The sequence below is a fragment of the Manis javanica genome, chromosome 14 (genome assembly GCF_040802235.1).
Source record: "Manis javanica isolate MJ-LG chromosome 14, MJ_LKY, whole genome shotgun sequence".
In the NCBI taxonomy this organism is placed as follows: Eukaryota; Metazoa; Chordata; class Mammalia; order Pholidota; family Manidae; genus Manis; species Manis javanica.
In genome coordinates, this window is record NC_133169.1 from 73,211,908 (window position 1) to 73,218,372 (window position 6,465).

The following is a 6,465-nucleotide window of genomic DNA, read 5'->3' on the forward strand; positions in this document are numbered from 1 at the left end:
ACATGAGTGCCAGGGAGAACTGTATCCCAATGGATAAATACCTATTAATGATTTTGGTGATAGTGGCACTAAGTAGTATAAAGTAGCAAAAACTTAGTCTACTGTCCTCTCCTATACCTGTCCCTCCAACCCAGTAGGATTTGGTTCATGGCAGGTCTAGACCAAATGTGCCTTTTCCTTAGACCCATATTTTGGACACCAGGGCAACTCTGAGCCTTATAGTCACTCTTGTTCAATGGCACTTAAAATTTTTGGAGTTATGAATCCCATTGAAAATCTAATGAAAGAATGAACTCTAGCGTAAATAAAGGTAAACACATAGAACATTTTAGAAATGATCACAGTGTCTTCATAGATTGCCCTGAATTTCATCTTAGGGTCCTCTAAGGACACTAACTTTTGCTGTTTGATTACCATCTGAGCAGTGTGTGAAGCATGTCACCGAAGTCATCTCAGTCAATCCCTTCAGTGACCTTAGACAGGTTCTATGTTATACTCATTCTGCAAGATGAGGAAACAGAGGCATTGAGAGACTCAGTAGCTAGGTTACCCAGGAAGTCAGTACAGGTGCTCAAACTGGAACCTAGGCAGTCTGATGCCAGAGCAGGAGACCCTTGGACTCCAGTTTGAGAACTCTTGCTTTGGAGAATTTGATGTAGTTCCAGGCTGAATTCTAATCCTAAGAAGCATCAGGAACATTGGACAATCATAAGAATTCTGAGTCTTTAAGGGGCTTCAGGGTGTGGCCCATAGATCAGCAAGCAGCTTTGATGTCACTTGACAGTTTGTTAAAGATTCAAAATCTCAGATCTCACCCAAGAACTATGGAATTTTAATAAGATGCTCCAGGAGCTTTGCTTGCACATTAAAGTTTGAGAAGCTTTGGGTCAGATCACTCAGCACCAGCAATTTTGACACCCTCTGAAACCAATTTGAGCTTAAAATGAAAGTTTTGGTAACTTTTGTTAATACTTCTGATGGGTCCCGGTGATACAACTGGTAGAAATGGTGGTGTTGGGCAGGAGGTGATATAGAGAGAGGTGGAGTCTGTACTAAATAAGTATGTGTGAGAACAACATATTGGCCCCAAACAGGTCCCCCTGTTCTCATGTAACTGGAAGGTCTAGTCAGCACCTTCCTTTAAAATGATACTATTCTGGAATTGAGAAACATATTTATAAAAATGCCATTTTCACTTGTTAGCCTTATGCCTTCCAGCAGCACAGGATGATTCTGGGTGATATGAGTGTACGGATAGCCATCAAAGCTTCAGAAAGGACAGATTTAATTTCTCTGGAATATTTCCTGCCAGATACCATTTCCACGGTCAGTCTTTAAGAATCAGTGGGGAATGTGTCACACCTGGTAAACAGGTGTCCTCTGAGCTGATTGCTCAGTGCATCCATTCCTGATATTCCAGCTTTATTTACCTGGCTTCTGACATCAAATGTTACTCCCATAGATCTTTGGTGCCAGTGCCTTCCTTAGTCCGAATTTTCTCTTGAATTGCTATCGTCTTCCATTGGGTTGTGCAAGTAACCTCTTTTTTGTTTTTAAACTATAGTAAATTGAATTTCCTGTGGCTAAATAATGGTATACCCCTGAGGTGGGGCTTTTACTGAACAGTAGTTCTTTATTTTACAGTCAGATCTCTCAGGTTCATAGTGGCATAGTGGGATAAAATGAGTAAAATGCACTCATAGTCATGCATTTTCTGTGAGAACCTGAGACCAGTAAAGATTTTTTAGCTAATTTAGTAGGTTCTGGAATAGATATTGGGTTTTGGTGATGATGGTGGAGCAATTGTTATTTGAACGTTAAGAGAGCTGTGTGTGTTTTTCTATCTCTGAGCAGGGAGCATGAAATCTATTTAGAGATGTAACCAACAGCTGAGAATGAAGTCTCTGAAAACAAGCAAAAAAGTCACTGCTAATAATTTTGATTCCTGTACTAAGTGCTCTATAAAAATGGTGCTAAAAATTTCTCTCTTAAAAAAATCTTATTTCATTATATTTTAAAGTATGGCACAGCTTCTTCAAGTGGTAAAGCTCTAGAGGACACAATGTTTCAGTATGTTTAATAAGAGAATCTGCATTTGAGTCAACTAAAAACAATCACACAAGATTGAAATTACATTTAAATGATTATCAGTGAGACATATTGTTATTTTGTTTGAGTATAGTATTGCTTAAGATGCAAAGAAATACACGTTCTTGTCATTAGATAAACAAATATGCCATTTAATATGTGGGACCTACTATCCCTGAGAACTTCGCTTTCTCTGAAATGAAACAAGTGATGACTGAAAGAATAAATAATGTGTAAACTCTTCAGCTGGGAGAATATTTCAATGTGAGATGTAGATACATTAAGGTATCTTGTTGTGTAGATTAATTTTTTGTTAATTAACCATTATCCCAAAATCAGAGTAAACAGCTCCTTGCCACAGGAATACAGGAACCACTGCAGACCTTGGGAATGTCAGGCAGGAAAATAGATATGAGCGGGGTCGAAAGAGAATAAGCCTACTAAGCCAGAGTTAATCAGTTAGAGTGCAAAAAGCCAGGAGTAACTTGTTCTAGAATGTTTGAATATTCCCCAGATAAAAGAGGGTACCTCAGCATAGCCCATGTCTTTATTGTGTTAAGCATGCAGGCCCAGCTTATTTTTTAACTTTACTTATACACTGTTTTTTTTCTCCTTTGGCCCTAATCAAGTAATTTGCAACCTGGGCAACTAATTGAGCATGTAGGCCCAGCTGTAAACAACATAGTAAAAGGCAGGAAGGATTCCATCTTAAAGATAAGATTGCATTTTAATACCCAGGAAGTAGAAGTAATTAAGAAGTAAATTCTTAACTTACTCTTCAGCAAACAAACAATAACTCTGCACACCTTGGGGGGCTGAGCAGGCACTCTTGTTTGATGTGCTTCCAGACCAAGATGCCATATCCCAGGGAGAAATCAGAGCAGTAAATTCCTTGTGTTAATTTAATTTCAAATATTCAGAAACCACTCAACAAGTCTGCACCCCCAGCCCTTAGTCACATTCCTGAAGAATCCTTATAATGGGGAACCTCCAACATTTCAGGGCACTCCTCTCTCTGAGGTTGCCTGCACTTTCTAAGTGCGTAACCTTTTAACTTTAAACTCTTTCTTTTCAACCTTTAAGGGTGCATTCCTCTCTCTGAAGTCCCCTGCACTCTGTAGGTACATCTTAGACTTTTCACAATCTTTAGAGGCATCTCTTCTCTGGGACAGCCCACATTCCCCTTTCTCCAAGTGTGCTCCTTTTTGCCTTAAATAAACTTCTCACTGCTCAACTTAAACATATTGTCTCTGCACCTTTCCAGTGGTAAGTGTTTTTGTTACTTTGTTTTTTCATTCTAATCCTCTGGATTTTGGCTTAAACCTTCACTCTCTCTGTCCTATCTCAGACAAGTAGGGCGGGGCTGCTGAGAGCTCAAACCTGGGCTTGCAAATTACCATCGCCTAGGTGACCTGAGCTGCAGTTTACATCATGCTCTTTAGTAGCCTTCCTGAAAGTCTCCCTTTTTCATCTATAGGAAGTTTGTAGAAGGTAATCTCACTCCATCCAGTGCTCTGTGGCTTCCCCAAAGCCTGGGGCGGTAGGGACTCAGTTCCCATGCCCTGCAGATCCAAGCGGATACTGGATGCCAGGTGACACTGGCTTGAGGAGTTAGCAGGGGTTGTGCCCCATGCTGAGGAGCTGTTCAATGAACTTTATTATTCTATTCTGTCATTCCCTAACATTCTCATTTCAATGAATTCCTCACCTCATACTCTGACTTCCTTGTGTCTAGGAACTGAACTCCCCCTAACAGGAATATCAACATGCTAATCACCTTAAAAAGACTATAGAACAGAAGATACTAAGTTGCAAGTTTACTTACACCACCTGGGAGTGTTTTATCATTGGAAAATACCTCATATAAACTAAATTACATTAACTCATACTCTGCTTAGGTCCAAAGCTTGAAGCCACTAAATTAAAAGTTGCCAAGGGAGACAAAAATACACCAACTGTGGATTCACCTGTTTGTCATCTGCTGACTTTTTACTAGTGGTCACCATAATCATTCAGATTTCTGTAAGCAGTATCCTTCCACAAGGGGAGAAAGTCCAGAGTATTGCACAACATTACTTGGTAGTTGTGAAAAATACAGTAAACAGAGAAGCTGTCTGGCCCCTTAATTAAAGCTCCCAGTGTAACTCTTTTGCATATGCAAATTATCATCAGTGGTCTCCTTTGTGTGGAAAGGATAAGGTGAGTCAGCATTAATTAAAAAGAAAGAAGATCTTGTCGATGAGACAAATAAAGTATTTATTTAGTTTATTTACTGTTTTTGCTTGCACCTCAGGCTGTAGGTAGCACCCACACTGCCAGGGAGATCTTTTGATTGATCCCTGTAAACACTAGGATGCCACATACTGAAGGATCTGGAATATACTGATGGTGTCTGTGTATGACTTTTGGGGTGCTTTGTTGCAAATACCACAAAAACATTTATGCTGGTGACATTCGAGGGGAATGTCATGAAAATAAATTATCTCTGATGTTTCTCATGCTGATCTGTCAGCAGCCTTGAAATTGAGAAAAATGTGGTTTGAAAGGAAGAAATAGGAGAAGTATGAGAAGGTGATCAGGGAGCAGGAACAAGGGAACGATGACCTGTCAACAAGTCAGAGTGATGGGAGGGCGGTAAGATTTTAATGGGAGAGAGTGAGAAAATAAGGAATTAGAGAAACAAAGATAAATGGACAGAAAAAGAGTGTTTGTTGTCAATTTTTTCTTTAGGATTCCAGCTTCTCAAAAAGTATTTTTTAAGTTAATGTTTGTAAGCAATTCCTGTGTGCATCTGTACTAAATACCTTATTTTTAATTTTATTATTATACTTTATTATTACAACCCTGTGAGGAAGCAGTGAAGCAAATAAATAGTGTTTAAATGTGTGAGCCCTGGAACTTGATTGTCTCGGGTTGGAATCCCCATGTGGGATCTTTTTGCTCTGTGATCTTGGGTATGATAACCTTTCTGAACCCCAGTTTCTGTATCTGAAAATAGTGATAATATTATATATAACTCATAAGGTTAGGATGGGGATTAGTAGGTTAAAATAAGTAAGGCATTAAAAACAGAGTCTACATGGAAGCATTCAATAAAAGTTGGCCATTGTTATTATCTTTATTAACATTCCAATGTAATAGCTGAGGCTCAGGAAAGTGAAGATGTAGTCTCAAGAAGTCTCAGATAGTTTTAAACCCAGAATCTGACTTGAGGCCCTATGCTTTGAATCCACATCCCATCAGAAGAGAGAAGACCTCCTTTGTAATTCTAACTCTTTTTATAAAGTTACTTCAACTCTGATTTTGCTTAGATTCTTTCTAAAGCAGATCCTATGACAAGGGCTTGATGAATGGTTCTCCAGGAGTATGACTTTTCTTGTATTAATATTTGTTAATTAACTACTGTAACCAACTCCAGTAAAGCAAAATAGGGATAAGGAACTGGGGAGAGTGAAACAGGGAGAAGGAAGCATCCAAAGATGTGTGTTTAAGAAAATGGCTGGGAGCAGCAGGGGCTCTGTGCTGCCAGGGCTGCACTGGAGTTGTATGGAATCTGTCTCAGAATCGTCCACCAGGGATGGGGCAAGTGGAGTGTTTATTTACCGGTTCTTACTCTCTGTTGATTAAGAATTGCTCTAAGCTTGTTAGGGTCCAGGCTTCCGAGGCTTCCCCAGAGAACAAACTACACAGGCATAGAGATGTAAATTCAAGCAAAGTCTTTATTCAGCCAACTAGTTGGGGTCCAAGTCAGCCCGATGCAGCGGGTCTCAACAAGGACCCCGAGCACTCAGAGCCAAGGGTTTATATAGCAATTTCAAAGCACTTAACTCATAGCAATTTTCTATAACTATACATTATTCTTGCAAGACATATATCCTGGGGTTAAGCAAGGGCAGGGTAAGACTACTCCTCAATGGTTAGGGAGGTTCTACACGATAAGCTTGGTATGTAAGATTTACTGACCAAGGTTAGCTGACCAAGGGTCACAGCTGCCCACCACCCGGTGCTCATGATTAACTTGTTTTTCAAGGCCTTACCCAGTTCCAGTTTTTCTTTCTAAGTCACATACTCAGAAAATGGCTTCTAGGCCTTTAAGATGGCTATGCTTATGCTAACCTATTTCTATTCTTACAAGCTTATTACGTCTTTGCACTTGTAGCTTTGCAGTGACCCAGGGAAGTCCAGAATCTCAGCAGGCAGAGAGACTGGGGCCGAATGGAAGTGGAAGGCAGGCAGCAAGCTGAGGTGTGCCACTTGGGCAAAGGTTAAACTTGCAGCACAGCTGGTGGCCACAGGCATTTGAGCAAAGAGGTGGGCCAAGGGGTATAGTAAAAGGCATTTGACACACTACCCTTACTTAAGTGTAAACCTTGATTA